This window comes from Bison bison, unplaced genomic scaffold (genome assembly GCF_000754665.1).
Source record: "Bison bison bison isolate TAMUID 2011002044 unplaced genomic scaffold, Bison_UMD1.0 scf7180017864498, whole genome shotgun sequence".
NCBI classification, from domain to species: Eukaryota; Metazoa; Chordata; class Mammalia; order Artiodactyla; family Bovidae; genus Bison; species Bison bison.
In genome coordinates, this window is record NW_011495057.1 from 5,912,291 (window position 1) to 5,934,111 (window position 21,821).

The window sequence follows — 21,821 nt, forward strand, 5'->3', positions numbered from 1 at the left end:
AGGATCTCCTGGAGCGGGGCATAGCAACCCACTCCAGTATTCTAGCCTGGAGAATCCCATGGACAGAGGAGACTGGTGGGCTGCAGTCTACAGGGTCGCAAAGAGTCGGACATGACTTAGCACACAAGCACGTGAAGCTGAACCTTCGAATTGGTGCCGATTTGGAGTAACTTTTTTAACACTCAGTGTTTTCTTTATTTTTAATGCATATTTTAATTTAAATTTTTTCAGTTCTACTGAGCTAAAACTGACAAAAGATGTTTAAAACGTACATTGCGATGATTTGACACATGTAGCCATTGTGACCTCGGGCGTCGGGTAGCTCCTCCCGGCCGCCACCCCTGACCAAGGGTACCCGCCCCCCACCTAGTTAATTAACACATTTATCACCTCACATATTTATCTTTGTGTGTGTGTGTGAGAACGTTTAAGTTCTACTCTCTCAGCAAATGTCATCACACCGTGAGTGTTATCGGTGACAGTCACCATGATTTACATCAGATCTTCAGACCATATTTATCTTGTAGCTGAAATTTTATGCCCTTTTACCAAACTTTAGGTATTTTCCGCACTCTATCCCCCTAGCCTGCCACCTCCAAAACCACTTTTCTACTCTATTTCTCTGAGTTTGACTTTTTTTTTTTAGATTCCATTCAAATTGCTTATATAGACAGGGTCCCACAAAATACATTTGCCTGGGGTCCCACACATCTAAGTGCTGGACTCGTCACAGCCTAGCTGGCAGTTGCCTAAGGCCATTTTACAGTGTCTCATTGTTATCATCCCCATTACAAAGAAAAGGAAACTGAGGTTCACATCAACTCCCTGGTGAATCCCCAGCTGGTGATGGGGTAGTGGGCTCTGGTGAGCCTGTTCTTAGCAGCTGCTCGAATCCACACTCTCCCTTGCCCACCCATCAACTAACTAAGGACTCCTTGGATATGTTCCGCCCCACTGACTGTGCTGACGTCTAGAACACTCCCACGCACCTGTGGTCGCCTAATCTGTGACAAAGGAGGCAAGAATATACAGTGGAGAAAAGATACTCTAATAAGTGGTGCTGGGAAAACTGGACAGCTCCATGGAAAAGAATGAAATGAGAATACTCTCTAATACCATACACAAAAACAAACTCAAAAGGGATTAAAGACCTAAATGTAAGACTAGATACCATAAAACTCAGAGGAAAACAGGCAGAACACTCTCTGAAATAAATCACTCTCTGAAATAAATCAAGATCTTTTTGGATCCACCCGTGAGAGTGATGAAAATAAAAACAAAAATAAACAGATGCAGAGGCACTCGTTACATAGTAGCCACATGGCCATGATGAGAGAAAGAGAAAGAGTGAGAAGTAAATACAATAATGTTATCAGTGTTTATCATGGACTTTTTATTATCTAATTAATTTTAACTAATTTTTACTTTCTATATTTTCTATATTTTTCCAACTCTTTATGATAACCATGAAACCCTTTTTAGACCATTAATCTGATCTTTCCTTTGGAAATTACACAAAGTAATTGTAATATTGTAATTTCTGCTTTTAAAATTGCTTAAATGGCTTACAAAAATTTTTTTCTTCCGCATGGTACTTGGAAATCTCCTTGCATCCTCCACATTTGGTTCTTTTGCTCCTTTCTCCTCCCCAGCCCACATCTTTGGACTGATACTGTTAAGGGGCTCCAACGTGCTCCTTCTGAGCCCCAGTCCAGGTTCGTCCCAGGACGATGGAAACACTTAAGAGCGTTAACTTGGGCTTCCTGTGAACAGCAGAGACTGTGAAAAACTCAGGATGTTCCCTCAAATGGCACGGGGACTATCCAGATTGCTGGAGGTGGTGCTGAGGTTGGCTGTGAGGAGGAGGTGCCCACGAGTGGGCAGGAAAGAGAGGCGCGTTGTCTTCTATTATGGGGTTGGGCCCATCTAGGATGGTCACACTCCCCACTGCTGGTTTCAACAACCAGAAGCAGAGGGGAGGTGATGCATGACTAAGAGGCACTGTGTTCTTCCAGCAGAAGGAGGGAGTCCTGTCGCTTCTGTGGGGTCAGGCTTGTTTTCTGCCGTGGGAAGATTCCAGAACACAAAAATATTAGGAAGGCTCCCCCGGAACTCCAGCTTTGCTAGTATACCTGCTGTGTGACCCTGTGAAGTTACACAAACCTTCTGTGCCTCAGTCTTCTCATCTGAAAAGTGGGGGTAAAATTCCTTCGTCAAATGATTGTTGTGAGGATTACATAAGATGATGCTGGGGGCTTCCCTTGTGGCTCAGCTGGTAGAGAATCCACCTGCAATGTGAGAGACCTGGGTTTGATCCCTGAGTTGGGAAGATCCCCTGGAGAAGGGAAAGGTTACCCACTCCAGCATTCTGGCCTGGAGAATTTCATGGACTGTATAGTCCATGGGGTCACAAAAAGTTGGACACGACTGAGCGACTTAAAAAAAAAATAAGAAGAAGATGATGCTGGGACACTGTCTAGTACAGGGGACACTGCAGCTATTATTATTGTTGTTGAGTTGTTTTATCTTAGATGGTCTTTGTTTTTATTCTTTTTTAATTAAAAAAATTTTTTTTAAGATATCCACCAACACTTTAATTTTGAATTATTTTTTTTATTTATTTAATGTGGCTGCACTGGGTCTTTCTTGTAATGTGCTGGCTTTAACTACCCTTCAGTATGTGGGATCTTAGTTCCCCAACCAGGGATTGAACTCGCACTTTCTGCATTGGAAGCTTGGAATCTTAGCCACTGAACCACTAGGGAAGTCTAGTCTTACGTGGTCTCATAGAGGACAGTCTGAGATCATGGACTGGTTCTCCATGGTGTCATTTCAAAAAGCTGGGGGAATACCTCCCATGTATATGTAGTCAGCTTTGAAAAACCAGTTGCAAATCAATCATCCATTGATAGAGCCAAACCTTTTGCACTCATTTTCTATTTCCAGTCTTTATCACACCTGTGATAATGAAGTTTAAAAGCTCTGCAGCCTGCTGTGTAAAACAGAGGCTTGTTTTACTTCCCAAAAGCTCTCACTCTCACAGCTCAATGGTGTATGGGTCCAAGTTCACTGTCTTCCTGCTAAGTTGCTTCCATCATGTCTGACTCTTTGGGATCCTATGGACTGTAGCCTGCCAGTCTGTCCATGGACTTCTCCAGGCAAGAATACTGGAGTGGGTTGCCACGCCCTTCCCCAGGGCACCTTCCTGACCCAGGGATGGAACTCTCATGTCTCCTGCATTAGCAGGCAGGTTCTTTACCACTAGTGCCACCTGGGAAGCCCCTGTCTTCCTAACCTTCATCATTTCCTAGACACTTAAACATCTTCTTTTCCCTCTTTAAATATTTTATTTATCTCTTACTTCACTTGTTCTGGTGACTTGAAGACTTCCTTAAAGTACACCTGCAAGAATATTCTGGGGCTGAGCACACCTTCCAATTTTCTTTCTCACTCTTGGTGTTTCTGTTCTGAAAGTGTTTTGAGGGCTGCTTAGTGTCTGAGAAGCTTACTTTGTAGCTCTCATTTGGGCATCAGATGTATCTAGGCTTGAATCATATTTCTCCTGCTTAGCAGTCAGCCTTGTGACCAAATCCTGTTTGTAAGGTGGCTTGATGTTAGCACCTGCCCAAGGCTGGTGGGGTCCATGTGCCAGTAGGAGGAAGGGCAGGGCTGAGGGGCGCCCACAGCAGGAGCCCAGGACCAGGAGCCACACGACCAGTACACCTGAGAGCAAAGCCTCATCTTTCTGGCTGCCCCACATGACCCACTTTGCATACTATTGCTAATTTCTTTTCCTAAAATGGGACTTTTAGCATGGTGTCCTTTGACTCAAAAAATCTTCAAAAATTCCCTCTTGATTAGTCTTGCATGGAGAGTCCTGCCTGGAATCGCCTCACAATTGCCTCCCTCCGCCTGTTTTCCAGTATCTGGGGATTCTGCAAAAAATCTAGAGGTACCAACAGAACTGAGACCCAGTCCTCAGACTTAGGGAGCACTCCGTCCAGGAGACAGGGTTTGAGGCTGGCCCAGAGTCCCAGGGGAGCCCAGAGGGAGAGATGGACACCCCCAGGTGAGCTGAGGTCTCAACTGGGTCTCTGCCTGTGAACAGGGGGCTAGTTGGTCGTGTCTGAGTCAGAGATGAGAGTCCCTGGGAAGAAAGGACAATAAAAAGAGAGGCTGATGGCAGGACACCAGGTTTGGAGGCACAGAAGCCTGGAGAAGCTGAAGTCTGGGTGATGGGGGCGGTGGGAGGTGATGCTAGTAAATGGAGCCAAGACAGGTGGCACCGGCTCCACAGGCCAGCCAGGGGCTTTGGGTTGTAACCTGTGCGAGGTGGGAGGATACTGAACAATTTTAAGCAAGGGTGTAAATTGTGTAATTACCAAAGAAAAGACCAGATTAACGGTCATAAAAGGGTTTCATGGTTATCAGAGAGTTGGAAAAAATAGAAAAGTAAAAATTAATTAGATAATAAAAATCCAATGATAAACATTGATAACATTATTATCTTCTTGCTATTCCTTTCTCTCACTGTGGCTACTACGTAAGGAGTGCTTACCAGGCATTATGTAATTCTCATAAAAACTCTATACTGTAGGCAAACTTATTAACTCAGTAAGTAGCAGACTTGGGTTTCAGACCGATAATGGGGCTCCAGCCTCTGAATTCTGAACCCCTAGGCTTTTTGGCGATCACACAATCGATACATATACATACATAATATACACAGAGAGATGTAACGTTTTCTTTAAAACACAGCTTGGCACCCTAATTTTCTGGATTGGGGTTTTAAAAGGAATTTTGATGAGAGCCTGAAGGAGCTGTGTAGGTGGGGAGTGGTTCAGAAAGTGTGGTGTGGGAGGGTGATGGTTGGATGGGGCTGCAAAGGTCACGTGAAAGATGACGAAGGGGGTGGTGATGCAGCCAAGGTGGGGGCAGGGGAGAGGATGCACCTGGAGACTCGTTTTTGCTTTTTGGCTGCGCTGGGTCTTTGTTGCTGCATGTGGGCTTTCTCTAGGTGCGGCGAGCTGTGCTGTGCTGGCCTCTCTTACTGCAGAGCACCGGCTCTAGGGTGCAAGGTCTTCAGTAGTTGCAGCCCCTGGGTTCAGTAGTTGCAGTTCGCAGGCTCTACAGCAGGTTCAATAGTTGTGGCATTGGGCTTAGCTGCCCCACAGCATGTGAAATCTTCCCAGACCAGGGGTCAAACCTGTGTCCCCTGCGTTAGCAGGCAGATTCCGAACCACGGGACCACGAAGGAAGTCCACAGAGACTTTAAGAGTAGAAATAACAGAACTGGATGATTCAGGGTGTGTGTGTCTAAGTGGGAGTTGAGGGAAAGGAAGCCATGAAGAAAAATCATGAAGATTCTTTCCTGAGCACCTGAGTGAGAGGGAAGAGTGTTTGGGAGACCAGGAAGCTGTTGAGTTCTGTGAGACCCCCTGAGAGGGTGCTGGCCACCAGACGGATATGTTCACTGGCAGGGCTTCCCTAGTGGCTCAGATGGTAAAGAATCCACCTGCCAATGCGAGAGACCTAGGTTCAACCCCTGGGTCAGGAAGATCTCCTGGAGGAGGGCATGGCAACCCACTCCAGTATTCTTGCCCGGAGAATCCCATGGATAGAGGAGTCGGTGGGTTACAGCCCATGGGGTCGCAAAGAGTTGAACATGACTGAGCAACTAACACACACAGAGACCTACATGTGGCAAAACAGAGGGGAGTCGCCACACTTTTGTACCAAAGTCAAGGGACGTGAGGGTCCTGGGAAGGACAGAATATAAAGGAGGCATCTGCAGAGGAGCTTGTGGACAGGGGCAGAGAGGACAGTGGAGTAGGATGCTCAGATCCTAGAGCGGCCAACACACAGAGACCACAGAGCAGGGTGGGAGGGCAACAGGAAGAGGCTGATGGAGTCAGCGATTTCCTCCCCAAACCCCAGTTTTGGGTTAATCCCTCCTTAGCTTTCAAAATGATTTTTGCATATCCATCTCCAGTTCACCTTACTGTCCCAGCTTGCCATGCCATGCCTCTGCATCTCTAAGGCCTAATTACACTCTCACCTCCTCCAGCAAGCCCTCCCAGCCTGCTCCAGAGCCTCTAGCTCTCGGTTCACATGCCCTCCCACAACATCCCCCCTCACTGTCACAGATCCTGTTTGCCCCCAGATTCTAAGCAGCTGGGGCAGGAGCTCTTTCTTCCTCAGCGGCCCATGGTGCCTGACGACAAGGTGCTGATTAGCTGGCTGTTTATAAGCCACAGCGGAGAGCATATTATTTTACTTGTATAGCTTTGGATTTTTGAAAATACACTTTCTCTGCACCAGAAGCTCTTCTATCCTTTTTAGATCAGTCCCAGCTCCGTGGATTCTTCCCATGGCATATTCTCCCCCACTGGTTTGGCATTTTGCTACTCAAACGCTCACAGGCAATCTTGGAGCTGAGATAACTTAAAAAAAAGTTATTATTTTTTTAAATACCAAAACCTTTTTGTATTGGGGTATAGCCGATGAACAATGTTGTGATAGTTTCAGGTGAACAGTGACGGGACTCAGCCACACATACACACGTATCCATTCTCCTCCAAACCCCCTTCCGTCCAGGCTGGCACATAACACTGAGCAGCGTTCTCTGGGCTATACAGTGGGTTTTTGTTGTTTATCCATTTTAAACAGGGCAGTGTCTGCATGACCTTGAGATAATTTCTGTTCACGGTCCTTTTCCCATTCCCCCACTGATCTGCATCACAGTCACACCTCAATCTTCCTGACCCCCAGTTTCTGACATCCCCCTCATCCTAGAACTCACAGTGCATTCTTTCCCGTGAGCCATGTTTGCCTAACCCCTGGACTCTTTGTAACCCCATCACTCTCATGAGGTTAAGAAGGGGACTGTCTGCTCTGTGCCCCTTCTTCTGGCACAGAACTGTGATACTTCACCAGTCTTCTAAACAACTGTAACGGGTGGCAGGTAACAGATCTCCACCAAGCCCTTCAAACTTCTTGAGTTCCTTCAAGACTTCTGGGTTCCCAGGGAACTCTGCTAATGCTCTGTGGTGACCTGACTGGGAAGGAAGTCCAAAAAGGGAGAGGATATATGGATATGTATGGCTGATTCTTTCTGTTGTACAGAAGAAACTAACACCACATTGTAAAGCAATTATACTCCAATAAAAATTAATTTTAGAAAAAGACTTGTAGGTTCCATGTGAAGCCAGACAGACTCCTCACTCATACACACGTGTGTATATGTCTATTGGTGTACATGTGTGTATGATGAGCAGCAGTAATACTGAGGATGACAATGGTGTTGATAATAATAACTACCATCTTCTGAGCACTTACCACATGCCAGGCACTGTGCAAAGTGCCTTATAGAAATTGTTTCACTTAATCCTCTTTCCCTGCTGCTCTTCCATGCCCTGTGGAATCTCGGGGTGGCTCTTAATCACTGCAATGTGAGATACGAATTTTTGGCTTTCCCTTTGGGGGTGTGATGGGAGAAGACCAGTGCAGAGGCTTTGGAAGAAATCCAGGGCAGCTGCGAAGTAAGATAACCTGATCCTGCCTCATCTCTACCTCTATCACCCCTCCCTCGGAGACAGTGACCAGAGCCTGGAAGCCACAGATCGACTTGGGGAAGCAGTGACATTGACCTTCCCCCAGAGACCCAGTGCCTGTGGGGCATGTGACGGTGACAGTATTCCACTAGATAAGCAATGCATGATGGAATTCTAATTAAATTTAAAAGAGGAGACGGCGTTCAGGGAAAGTTTCCTTAAAAAGGAGAAGCCATCTTCCCAATCTTGACTTTTAAACTTCCGATCTTCCTTAGGGCTATTACCATTTCAGTTGGAAAGTGGCAGAAAACCAATAGTCTCGATGCAGAAGAACACAAAGTCGAGCAATAACAACTCCCTATTTCCTTAAATTGTGACAACGTTCAGGTAAAGAAATTCTAAAAAGGGAACTTCACTGAGAAATACAACTGGATCTGGGAGACAAGCAAAGATTAAATCTGATGTTTAAGCAGAGTGATGGTACTTCCCTGGTAGTCCAGTGGCTAAAACTCTGTGCTCCCAAATGTAGGAGACCTGGGTTCGATCCCTGGTCAGGGAACTAGATCCCACAGGCCACAACTAAGACCCGGCACAGACAAATAAATAAATATATATCTTTCAATAAGATGTGATTCTTAAGGGGAAAAAAAAGTGGCAAGAAGCACTGGATGACTACAGAGGTTCTGATCTCAAGAGAGGTTAAAAATAAAGTCTTTTAGAACAGCCTAAGCTTTGCAACGCTGTTCCATTTTGAAAAGAAACAGGCGCACACGCTAAAATAAAAGGTGGTTTGAAAAGTACAACCTGCGAGGGAGGAGAGGAAGGAAGGAAGTGTGAGCAGCCAGATTGTGGTGGGCGGGGTGTGCGCAGAAGAGGCTGTGTGCTGGCTGTGAGGGGAGGCGAGGGAAGGAGAGCGCAAAGCAGGGAGGTCTCTGTTTTGTGATGAAAGGTGATGTCTTAGCTCAGGCTGCTATAACAAAACACTGTATAGACAGGGTGGCGTAAGCAGCAGAAATTTATTTCTCTTAGTTCTGGAGGCTAGAAGCCCAAGATCAAGGTGCTGACTGATGTAGCTTTTGAAGAGGGCTCTCTTACCCGCTGGTAGACGGCTGCCTTCTAGCTGTTGCTCACATGGGTTCTTTGTGCTCTAAAGGAAAGAGTGAGCTCTCAGTGTCTCTTCTTATAAGGAAACTAATCTTTTTTCTTTTAAATTTATTTGGCTGCGTCAAGTCTGGGTCATACGGGACCTTTCACGGTGGTGCACGGATTCTCTAGTTGTGGTGCAGGGGCTCAGTAATTGTGTCCTGTGAGCTTAGCTGTTCTGTGGCATGTGGGATCTTAGTTCCCAGACCAGGGATCGAACCCACATCTCCTGCATTGGTAGACGGATTCTTAACCACTGGACCACCAGGAAGTCCCAGGAAACTAATCTTATCAATCAGGGACCTACCTTCTGATCTCCTTGACCCTTAATTACTTCTATGATGGCCCTACCTCCAAATACAGTCACAATGGGAGTTAGGCTTGAACATGTGAATTTTGAGGGGGACACAGACAGATATTTAATGATTAAAGGCTAAGGGGACGGGGCCAATGGAGAGAGGAAAAATCAAACACCAAGGAAAGGACAGCAGGAATGGGAGAGGACTCATGGAGCCATGGATGGGGTTTGTGGTGTCAGGGAGTGGGCAACTTCTCAGTAAATCATGAGGCAAGTTTACCTGATAATCAGGGATAGGTTTGTAATTTAAAAAGAGTAAAAAAGACCCAGAAGAGCCTCCATGGGAAATGAGATGAGAAGTGAACTGGGACTCCCCTGGTGGTCCAGTGGATAAGAAGCTGCCTTCCAATGCAGGGGACACAGGTTTGATCCCTGGTTGCAGAACTAAGATCCCACATGTCGAGGAGCAACTAAGCTGTTGGGCTGAAACTAGACAAAGTCCGGGCATTGCAAGGAAGACCCAGCATAGTTCCTCCCCGCCAAAAAAGTGAACTGGGGACTGTCATGCAATATCAAAGGGCCAGCCACACTGCGATAACACGACTGTCATCACATATCAGCTCTAATGTCACCCTTATGGAGGTCTCCCCTGACCACCTGTTTGATTAGTAATTTTATGCATAGCACTTAATTGTATCTGATTCAGTTCTTACTCCACCCTAATAGGATGTGAACTCCATAAGACCCTGAAACTTTCAGTTTTGTCTGTTGTTTCATTTCTAAAACTTAGGGTGGTGCCTGGCACAGTAAAACCCAAAGAAGCCTCTGCTGGCTGAATGATTTTGGAAACACTGAAAAGAATTATTTGCCATTCTATCATCATCACTCAGGCTGCCAGGGTCAAAAGTGTGGGAAAAGAAAAGTCTTCCAGGACTGAATATTGGCAATGCAGGAAGGACAGAAGAGGGCAAGATGCAGGAGAAATTAAGGGTGTCATTGAGCCTTGGCTGGAGAAGGAGGCAGAGATGACGAGGAAGACAGGCAGGGATGATCACAGAGAGATCAGACAGGCAGAGAAAAAAGAGGAAGCAGGGGAGCATCATGAAGCAGGTTGAGTGGGTATGAGTAGGAGGATGAGATGCTCTGGTCAAAAGAAAGCTGAGTGGGAGACTGCCGAGCTGAAGAGGTGCCGAGTGGTGAAACAGTCCAGTCTGTGTCCAAGGCCGTGGTTGTCAACAGGAAGTGGAAGGTGGGAAGTGCTGAAGTTTAGCCATCGAGGCACCAGGAGGAAGGGTAGAGTCTTCCACTGTGCTCCGGGATAGTAACTCTGAGCTGACTGGTACCCATAGAAGGAAAGGTTCTATGGTCAAAGCAGACATCACTTTGCCAACAAAGGTCCATACAATTAAAGCTATGGTTTTTCCAGTAGCCATGTATGGAGGTGAGAGCTGGACCATAAAGAAGGCTAAGTGCAGAAGAATTGATGCTTTCGAACTGTGGTGCTGAGAGTCCCTTGGACTGCAAGGAGATCAGATCATTAAGAGTGTGGTCCCTAGAACAGCAGCATCAATATCCTTTCGGAACCTGTTAGGAATGCAACTATGCAGGCTCCACATCGCCTAATCAGTAACTCAGGGTGGAGCCAGGAATCTGTGCGTTAAAAAGTTCTCCAGGCGCTTCTAATGCGCCTGAGAACCACAGACCTAGAAAATACTTTGGAAAAGACTGATTCATGTTCATAATTGGGGAAGACTCCTTGTTCAGGGGTGGCTTCAGTCATCTACATTAGTGCTGAAATTATATAATAAGAGTGCAGAAGTTGCAATGGAGAAGAAAATGTGCATACAAAGATTGCAGAATTTAATACTAGCCTAATTACTAAGTCACAACAAAATAGTAATAAAAATGACTTTGGATCACCTATTCCTTTGAATTATTTGTTCTGTTATGTCTGTCTGTTAGCAGGAATCAAGAGCTGACTCCTATCCAACACACTTTGTCAAACTGTCAGTCGGTCGGGGGGCAGAGGGAAAGAAAGGGAAACAAATTTGAAATTTATTTCCCTTTTCCCCTCTTCTCCAGAGATACCGAAAAAAGTAAGCATGAGGCCAAAAGGTAGACAGCAATGGAAAGGAAAAAGAGAAGATAGATCATATGGAAACTAGTTCATCAACTACTAAATCACTCCAAAAGTGAGCTCAAGTATGTGTGGCTATATAAACTCATTTTAAAACTTATTTTAGTAGAGAGCAGACTTGTGGACACAGTGGGGGAAGGGGAGGGGGGGACAAATTGAGAGTAGCATTGACGTATGTACATTACTATGTATAAGACAGATAGCTAGTGGGAAGCTGCTATAGAACACAGGGCGCTCAGCCCGGCGCTCTGTGACAACCTAGAGGGGTAGGATGAGGCGTGGGGTGGGAAGGAGGCTCAAGAAGGAGAGACTATATACACACTTATGGCTAATTCACATTGTTATATGATAGAAACTGATACACCATTGTAAAGCAATTATCCTTCAATTAAAAATTTTTTTAAATTGAAAAAAAGAGAAAACTAATTTTAAAAGCAATTATTTGCAAAGAGCTTTAGAAAATCAATCAGCTCAGAAGAACTGTGTACTTCCATAATAAATGGTTATTGTGTTAACACAGAAATTTATCGAAAGGTATCATTTTCAAGTGATTAAAAAATGTATCGGCCCTATTCCTTAGCAGAATAATTTGGAAATGTGTTTACCGTACACTTAAAGCTTGCAGAAGGGCTGTCAAAAATAACTCAGATATATGAATGCTTAACTGTACAATGAAAAAAAAAAAACTTTGACTATAAAAGGAATTTGGGGTATTTATTCAAAAGAAAAATTTGCAAAGTCTAAAAGTGCATCTGACTCAATTTTTTAAGTGAGAAAAAGAAACAAAGACGACCCCTTGAACAATTATGCAGACTTGAATGACTTTTTAAGAATGCTTTAGCTAGAAATATTCTTATATCTGATGCATGTAGACATAAAGACAAATCAGAAATGAAAGGATAAATTGTGCAAAGATTTACATGAGCACAAAGGGTTATTTGGAAGAAAAAAAGTGATAAGAAATGTCCCTGATTTCTTAAGGTGGAAGTTTGTAGAACTCCTACTCTGTCTCTCACTCACTCAGCCCTGGTTCATTGCCTTGGACTGCAAGATCAAACCAGTCAACCCTAAAGGAAATCAATCCTGAATATTCATTGGAAGGACTGATGCTGAAGCTCTAATACTTTGCCCATCTGATGCGAAAAGCTAACTCATTAGAAAAGACCCTGATACCAGGGAAGACAGAAGGCAGAAGAAGTGGATGACAGAGAATGAGATGGTTGGATACTCAATGGACATGAATTTGAGCAAACTCTGGGAGGTGGCGAAGGGCAGGGAAACCTGGCATGCTACAATGCGTGGGGTTGCAGAGTCAGACATGTCTTACCAAATGAACAACAACAAATACATCACTGGTGGGGTCCTTGTGACTTCAATGATCATGAACTCTGTGACTGTGTTTATGGATGATCGCCCCTGGAGGCAGGTCTAGAACCTGTAATTCTTCTTCTTTTTTTAAATATGTATTTATTTGGCTGTGTCCAGTCTTAGTTGCTGCATTCGGGATCTTCACTGCTTCATGCAGGATCTTCCATTGCAGCGGCATGGGCTTAGCTGCTCCGAGGTGTGTGGGATCTTAGTTCTCTGGCCAGGGATCTAACCCACCTCCCTTGCACTGCAAGGTGGATTCGTAACCACTGGACCACCAGGGAAGTCCCCTGGCAGTTCTTATATAGCTGATTTGACTTGTGCAAACTTAGAATGGCCCACTTTTCAGATACTTTGGATTTGTGAAACACAGTTCGTATTACAGGTGATTTTCTTTCACTGTTGTGAGTTCTTGGAACTCACTGGCAAAAGAGCTGTGCTAAGAGCTGGCCCTCATGGATGAGAGGAAGGCGATGGTCATTTAGCAAAGCACCTGGATCTTCCTGTACGTGCGTGTGTGTGCTCTTGCTCAGTCGTATCAAACTCTTTGAGGCTCCCTGGGCTGTAGCCCACCAGGCTCCTCTGCCCATGGGATTTTCCAGGCAAGAATACTGGAGCAAATTGATATTTCCTACTCCAGGGGATCTACCTACTCCCTCATAAAATAATGAGCCACGTCTTTCATGAGTGGGACCAACTGCAATCTCCGCTGGCCACCCACCATTTCTGAAAATGGTTCCGAGGCTATAAAATATCCAAGGATCCTGATGGAAAATTTAAAGAATAAGGCATTTAACATTTTCCCACCTGCCTAATCTTATACAATAAGAACATAACCCCATATATTTTCATTGTTAATTTCTCTTATCTCTAAACCATTGTGGCAGTTAAAATGGGACTTACCATTTAGTGCTTTAATATAGTACAGTCTCTCCATTAATTTGTCTTCCTGTGTCTTACAGAGTGGGGCACACTTTTCCTTCATTTGGTAAGATAAAGAAAGTAACAGAACAGCATCCAGCTTCTAGGGTGGCTGAGAGGAGTTAATATACATGAAGTTCCTAGCACAAGGCAAGTGCTTAATAATTATTAAGAGACAGTGCTGGGGAGCTAAGAGCATAGACCCTGAAGCCTGAATGCCTCATTCAAATTCTAGCTCTTCCACTCACCGATATGTGACCCTGGGCAAGTTAATCTCTCTGTGCCTTGATTTTCTCATCTCAAAAATGGGGATACTGAAAGTATCCCTTCTTGAATGATGGATGAGGATCCAATGGGATAATACATTGCAAAGTCCTTGGAAAGAAGCCTACCACATAGAAGCACTGTACTATTGCTACATATTTAATTCTGACAATCCTCTGAAGTGGTTGTCAGCATCCTTATTTGTACACATAATAAAGCCAAGGTTTAGGGTCACCCAGCTAACGGTGGGTCCACAGTTTTAAGTGACTTTGAGACCAAACCTCATTTCACGACCCTACATAAGAGGGTTACAGGTGGGGTTTGACTTGCCTACAACACTTCCATTCCCTGGAGGCACAAGCCTACCTAAAATGGATTACCATCTTTACTAGTATTCCAGATTACTAACAGGCATCCCAGACGCTCTCAACCCACAGCATGTGGTAGCATCAGAGACGCTGGAGGTTGACAGCACTTTCTTCTGTTGTTTTGCTTTAAGCAAACAAAACAGACTCCCTACTTATGTCTGGGAGTGAGTGGATTCTAACAGTCCACGGTACCTGCTTGCTCCCCCTTGCCTGGCCCACAGCACAGGGGGAAATGGGAGACTCCGAGGTACGAAATTCTTCCAGCTCCCTCTTGAGCCTCAGTTATTCCTGCAAAGGAGTCAAGGGAGGTTTTCAGAGTTGGTTCAGACCTTCTTTTCCACTGAGGGTGGGGCAATGGTGAGAAATTAGGAGAACGACCAGAGGCTATTCCGAGAAATGGTTTGTAAATGCGTAGCAATGCCATCTGCTGGATGGAATGGGTATCGGACCAGTTCTGATGTTTCTTTGCTGCGTAATAAACAAAGTCACTGATACCTTTTGTGGGTTCAGAACGTAGTGGTTTCATTATTTCATAGCATCATTCCTAAATGTCTGCATATTGTGGAAATCTCATGACAACTGCACATCGAAGACCTTCACATGAATCATTAAAAGATAAATTATGGCATCTTTAAGGCAACATCCTATTTAGCATGAATACTTCTCCAGGTCAAATTTGATCTGTTCCCAAATGGTTGATCCAATTAGTTAGGAAAAGCCCATAACTCTCAGGCAAGGACATCTGGCAGAACTTGGACCCTCTTCTCAGGGGCAAAAAGTAGGTACAGGGAAGTGAAGTCACAGCTGGCTTTATTCTTGTATTCTCTGAAATTCTGTGTTCATGTACCCAACAATTATTTATTGAGCACTTACCCTGTGTGGCAGGCACTGTATCAGGAATTGAGGAAGCAAAGACAAACATAGTCCCTGATGTTAACAATAATGATATAGATAATTTCTGAGTGCTTACTATGTGCCAGGCATGTACATCCCATAAAATCACATTCACCCCTCAGAACAACCTTAGAATCTACTATTACCTCACTTGTAACCATCTCATATTATTGTCTCATTGATAGTGACTATTGATGCCTCAGTTACAGTTCAAGAAACTGAAACTTGGAGAGATTTAATTAGTTTACTCAAGACAACAGAGTTGGGAAGAGTTTGAGTGGAATTTGAATATTGGAGCACCGTCCATGGGGTCGCAGAGAGTCCGACACGACTGAAGCAACTAAGCACGCAAGCATGTAGGTAGAGACAAATGTTGATAACATGGACCAGTTTGGATCTTTAGTTTCACACACATTTTCTGTTCTATTAGCTACAGATTTCCAGCAAAGTGAAAGTGCTACAAAGCAGTAAGTGATGATAGCAATAGATGCTTTGGGAAGATTTATCAGGAAGAATATCCCTTCCTCTAGCAAGCATTTGAAATCTATCTAGTTAACATTCTTTTCAGTTCATAACTCTTCTTCTTAATAGCAGCCTTGGTCTTGGCAGCAAGAAGGGCATTGTTGTCACTTCTCATTGGATGGAAAACAAATCTGTATTTTGGTCAGCATGACAGAGGATGTGAGAGTGCTGGATTTGCTCTGCATGAGCTAGGGAGCAATTCAGGTGTCTGACAGTACCAATCTCAAACTGCTTTTTATTTTTTCCTCTCTTGGTGTAAGAGGAGGGGTGCTGTTGGGGAGATGAGACCAGGGTGAATGCTGATGAATAGAAGCTGATGGCAGAAAAGAAAGCGCCTGTGACAGTACTCAGATGCCATTTACTGGACAGAAAGAACCAGGAGTCTAAGAGGGGCCAGAAAAGTGCCTAATGGCGGGGTAGAGGTTTGTAGTCGGCTTGCTGGACTAGAATCTCTGCTCTTTGCCACCAGCCTAGACTTTGACCGGGCTTCCCAGGGGGCGCAGGTAAAGAACCCTCCTGCTAATGCAGAGGACAAGAGACCTGGGTTCAATCCCTGGGTTGGGAAGATCCCCTGAAGGAGGGCATGGCAACCCACTCCAGTATTCTTGCCTGGAGAATCACACGGACAGAAGAGTCTGGCGGGCTGCAGCCCATAGGATTGCAAAGAGTCAGACACCACTGAGGCAACTTAGCACACACAGACTTTGACCTCAGGCAAGCCAAGTCACGTGGTCTTCCAAATCCTTAATTCTTTCACCTGTGAGATGCAGTTGCCCCACAGTGTTGTTTTAGGGGTTCAGTGAGGTGGTCCAGACTGGCCTTTGCTACTTGCAGTAAGGGGCCAGAATCTGGGGGACCAAGGTGGGAGGGTCCTTCAGGAAAAACTGCCTATTAGGGTTGCTTGAGGCTATTTATTGCATATCAGTTTGCCATACCTACCCACTTTTTTAAAAAGAATGAATGAACCTGAATGCATTGTTCTATGCAGTATCTTTTTTTACATATTTATTTACTTATTTGGCTGCACCAAGGGGTCTTAGTTGTGGCACGTGGGATCTTTTCCTTGCAGAAAGGAAACTCTTAGTTGAGGCATATGGGATTCTGTTCCCCAACAAAGGATCGAACATGGGTCCCCTGCATTGGGAGTGTGAAGTCTTAGCCATTGAACCACCAGGGAAATCCCACCGTACATACTCATTTTTCCTCTCAACAATTCTATATGGCAGGTTGGCGAGATATTAATCATTCCTGTGTACACAGAAGAAATGGATCCCCAGGTGACTTGGCTAAAATGACAATGTGTTTCCAACCAGAGCCTACCCTCCAAGCCACCCACACGATAGAGAACTACCAAGAAAAGTATCTTGTAGAACTGCAGATGTATCTGGAGCCCCAATGAACAGAGTGATCATTCCAATTGTTTCCTGGAAATACTAAGTACCAAATCTCTTGGAAGGAGCTTCTACCTGGACTTGTCTAAAAGGAGGACAGCCAGAAAGGGGAAAAGTGATTATAAAATATTCATGGCAGGGTTTTTTTTTTCCTGAAATTTTTCTAATAAGTTTTGATGTTGAAAGAAAAACTGAATGCCCATTTTAGATTATTTTAAAATTAACTGTTCATCAACTGATCCTTTTTTAGTGTTGAATAACCACCCAAAGACCACTTCCCTATTGTTATGCATGCAAGTGGTGGGCTGCGGTCCATGGGGTTGCAAAGAGTCTGACACGACTGAAGTGACTTAGCACAAGCACACAAACACACAGGTCCATCCCAAACTCCTTAACTATCTCTTCCCCCATCCTTCGCTTGTGAAGCCAGATGTGAGGGAGTTTTAGAGAAATAAGAACACATGGAAAGGATGGATAGGATATTAGAAATACCAAAAACAGTGTTCACTTAAGAAAAGCATGAAAATGTTGCATTGAAACAAGATTAGCCAAGGATCAGTACAGAAAGTCAGACTTTCTGTACGGGAAAGTCAAACATACTAGAATCTTAACTAATTGGGAGAAAGCAGAGCAGAGCAAATTCAAATCAGACCAAACAAATTTTACCCTGTTAATAAGGTCCTTAAAAGTTTTTTTCAATGAGTGATTCACAAGAATTGTGCCAGTTATTTGTATGTAAATGGGCTTTCAGAAGGCATGATTGAGCAGCTCATTTTTATAGTCATTTAATTCAAGTTCATAATATTTTTAAGCACAATTAATTTGTACTATAAGGCACAGACTTGATTTTTGTTTCAGAAGGTTAAACAAAGGCCTATTCAAATGACTAATTCCAACTTGGAGTTGGAGGAAAGAAACTTCGAGGTGCAGTTTATAAAGGAAAAGACATCTTGGATAAAAGACAAGAGCAGAGCAATCAGTGCCCGGCACACTAGGTACTCCATGAGATTGGGGAACAAATTCCTGCGTGAATTCACTTACACAGGATGTGAATGAGGCTTGTCATTGCTCCTCATTCTGGCTACTACAAATGAAGTGAAAAGCACAAAATCTACAGTCTTCAGAATCCCAGTGTCCACTTAGTGTCCGAAACCTAGGAGTCCACTTGATATCCCTTTCTGTCCTTGATTACCCATCACCAATCCTTTACTACATTCTGTCAGTTTCACCTTGTGACTAGATCTTTCATCCTTCTGTTTCCCCTCCCACTGCCCTAACCCCAGCTGCATCTTCTCCTGCTTGGATGACTTTAATAGCCTTCCAAGGGCTCTACTTCATCTACTCTGGGCTCCTCTATTCACTGCCCACAGTGACATCAGAACTATCCTTGGAAAACACGAACCTGATTATGTTACTGCTGCCCTCCTCCCAATCCTCCTACCAAGCCCCTTCACTCTGCTCTTAGAGTTAGAACTAGAGGCCTGTCCCTGCAACCTGCTCTCTCATCATTGCCTCCTCCCTCTCTCAGCTCCAGCTCGTGCATCCTTGAGTTCCTCTCCCTTGGCCATGCTTTTCCCTGCTTGGCAAATGCCATTCCCTTTTCCCTTTGCCTGGAACTGATTTCCTGTTCTCACTCTGCTTCTCCTGCCTCTTCATTACTTGCTTGCTGCTAAGTCGCTTCAGTCGTGTCCGACTCTGTGCGACCCCATAGACAGCAGCCTACCAGGCTCCGCCATCCCTGGGATTCTCCAGGCAAGAACACTGGAGTGGGTTGCCATTTCCTTCTCCAATGCATGAAAGTGGAAAGTAAAAGGGAAGTAGCTCAGTCGTGTCCGACTCTTAGCGACCCCATGGACTCCTCCGTCCATGGGATTTTCCAGGCAAGAGTACTGGAGTGGGGTGCCACTGCCTTCTCCCATTACTTGCTTAGATCTCAGTTTGTAACACTTCCTCCAAAACCCAGTCTTGGCCACTTTGCCCTTTTGGTTAGTTTCTTTCCCTTCAAAAGCACTATTCTCTGTCCATTGTTCAACTGTTTGATTAACGTCTGTCTACCAGAAACACAAATTCCAGGGGACTGGGGACTCTGCGTAATTTTTTTCACCATCATGTCTCTGGCATCTAGCACAGGGTCTTGTGTACAGAAGCCACAAATAAATATTTGTTCAATGAATGAACTTAATGAATGAATCCTGGCTTGTTGTTCTTAAAGGATAATCTCTGTTTCATTCTCTGCAGTGAATGATCTCAAACGAAAATCACCGAGTAAAATGCAATTAACATTTAGTATGTTTTTAAGAAAAACCAGAGTAGTATTACAGTGCCTAGGAAAATTGAAGTATTTCACACTTCTGTAATAATTTTTTTTAAAACATTTTTTCTCATTTCTGCATGAGCTATTAAAATAAGCATATATGCTTGCATCCAAAAATTTCCTTTTTTCCCCCAAGATGGTTTATCCTAAAGATAAACAAAATAAAAGTTTCACTTGTTTGGGAAATTATAAATTGCACTTCCAAAGAAAGTTCAGAAATGCAGCTTCAGATTCAACTAAATAAAAGCTTTGGTGAACTGACGATTCACAAACATCCTTTGAATGACTCAAAAGCAATGTAAATGGAAAATAGAAGAAAACATCACATTTCAGGATTAGAAAATAATCATTCTGATTTTAGAAATAGCAAGACAAGAAAGCATTTATGCCATCAACTTTAGTGCTGAACTTAGCCATAAATGAAAGTTTAATTTTCAGAAAGTTCTCTGATATGATACATCTTTCACTAATTACTTTTACATTTTAAAAAACCAAATCGCTCTGGATATATAATTGTCTGCCAAAAGGTCCATAATGCTATTCAACAAAGTGAATAATCTGTTCTCATCATCATGTAGTGGAAATCTTTTATAGTTTCTTTCTTGGTAGTTAGGTAGTATAATTTGTACAATAATTACTGAATATTCTCCAAAATAAATACCTCACATTAGAGTAATATAAATGGCCAATAAATCACTATTACTAAGTAAGTCTGAACCAAGCTGTCATTTCCCACTCCAGGATGCACGCCCTGGCAAAGAATTAGAAACATGAAAATCTTACAGCTAGAAGAGAGACCTCTAGTGTGTGTTGGAGAACTTTATATTGGGCTTTGGGCATAATTATTACAGCAAAATCACTGCAGTCATTTTGAATACTGTGGTGGGAGATTTTTTTGCCAACTCTCATTCATGCCCGATTCATTTCAAAATTTCTTCCCAGCCAATGTGACATTTTTGTCTAATGAGTGGCTTTCTTTTCATAAACACATTTCCTAAACCTGTGAAGTTTTCTCTAGGATGCAAAGTTTTAAAATTCAATGATCACCTTTGCAACCTAATTAGTAAACACGAAACCTACTGTCATTGAAACAATTGCTAACAATTCTTTCCAATGAGCAGCAGCAGGACTCCCGAGCCAAATTGTTGTAGTCAGTGGGCAGTCTTCTGAACACCAGCCCCTCGTGGTAAGCCAACTGCCACACAAATATAAACACGAGGAAGAGATCGGCACATTGCCCATTATCCAGGAGACAAATAGACCCACTTCTATTTCAAATTCACCAAGTACATTGGAGATTGGTTTCCACGAATTCCCATCTAGGCAGGTAAATTCCTTGATGTAAAAGCGGATTTAACACAGCATTCGATGGCATCAGCCTCAGCCTTTCGAACTTTTATTCCCCCCTTTTCCACATTAAAAACACATTTGTGAGACACACAGAAAATGTTTCTCTAAAACACACACACACACAAAACAGGAGGTCTCTTAAGGAGTCTACTGCTGAGAAGGTAAAAGCATTTTGCTCATTTTTAATTTGCTAAAACAATCCAAGCATGCTTGGTACCCAGAGGGTATTCTCAAATAAACTTGTATCTCTAGCTGCCAGCTTCGTTGATTGAAAACAGAAGGCAAACGTTTCTTAAAGAATGAGTATGTTTAACTGTTACGTCTCTCCCAGCTCCACCACGGGGACACACACACACACGGGAAGACACACACACACACACATATCCATCAAGGATTTGCTTGAAAGCAGCCAGTTAGTTCTACGATCACAGAGGTAACGCAGCATTTGTACCAAATTACTTCTGCTCACTGCGGTGCACCTCTTAGCGAGGAAGCCGGTGGCGCGGGGACACCGGGCCGTTCCCGCGTGCCTCTCTCCACGCACAAAGCCGACATCCAACTTTGGTAACTTAGTCGGCTCCCGCCCAGCCGGCCCCCGCAGCACCGTCACGTTGAAAACATGTTGATACCAGGAACTCAATTTCCAAGGCGGTGCAAGCGTTCGAAAGCACAAAGGCAGACACACTGTCGACCCGCGCACTAGCTAGCAAGTTGCGATACTCCGGGGCGGCGGCGCGGAGCCCGCGTCCAGGTAAGGGATTTCTGCATCGCGGCTCCCGTCTCCCCTTCCTGGATGTTCTGCGAGTCCGACCTCACTTTTCACGCGAATTCACCAGGATGCGCCCCCCAACCCTGGCTCTTTTTTTTTTTTTTTCTCCAGGAGGCGCGGACTCTTATTTTCCAGCCCAGTCCCTCTGGGGGGCGGGAGAGGAAGCACACATCGTATTTCCATAAAGAGGGGCGGCGGGGGAGAAGTGGAAAGAGGTCAAAAAGGAGCCAAACTGCGTCTCTCCCCCACCCCCAAACTCGGCGCCCCCAGCGCCGGTTCAGACGGCGGAGGTCGGGAAACCCTGTCCCTTTAAGGGAGCCCGGCCGCCAGCAGGGGAGGGAAGGATGCGGGGCTCCGGCCGCAGGCACCGCGGGTCGAGGCGGGCGCCGCAGAGCCCCAGCCATTACCTGCCGCGCTCCCGTCCTTCCCCAACCCGGTGCCCCCCTCCCCGGTCCCCCGCCCTCCCGTGGGGACGACCTGCCTAATCCAGAGCACGTGCCGTGCCCTTTACAGGGGAGCGGTGGGAGGA

At 44.6% G+C, this 21,821-nt stretch overlaps 1 protein-coding gene across 1 annotated transcript in view; it reads right to left on the reverse strand.

Moving 5' to 3' along the window:
* KCTD1 (potassium channel tetramerization domain containing 1) overlaps window positions 1-21,821 on the reverse strand; it is a 213,526-nt gene that overhangs the window by 190,417 nt on the left and 1,288 nt on the right. The gene's annotated exons all lie outside the window — the stretch shown is intronic.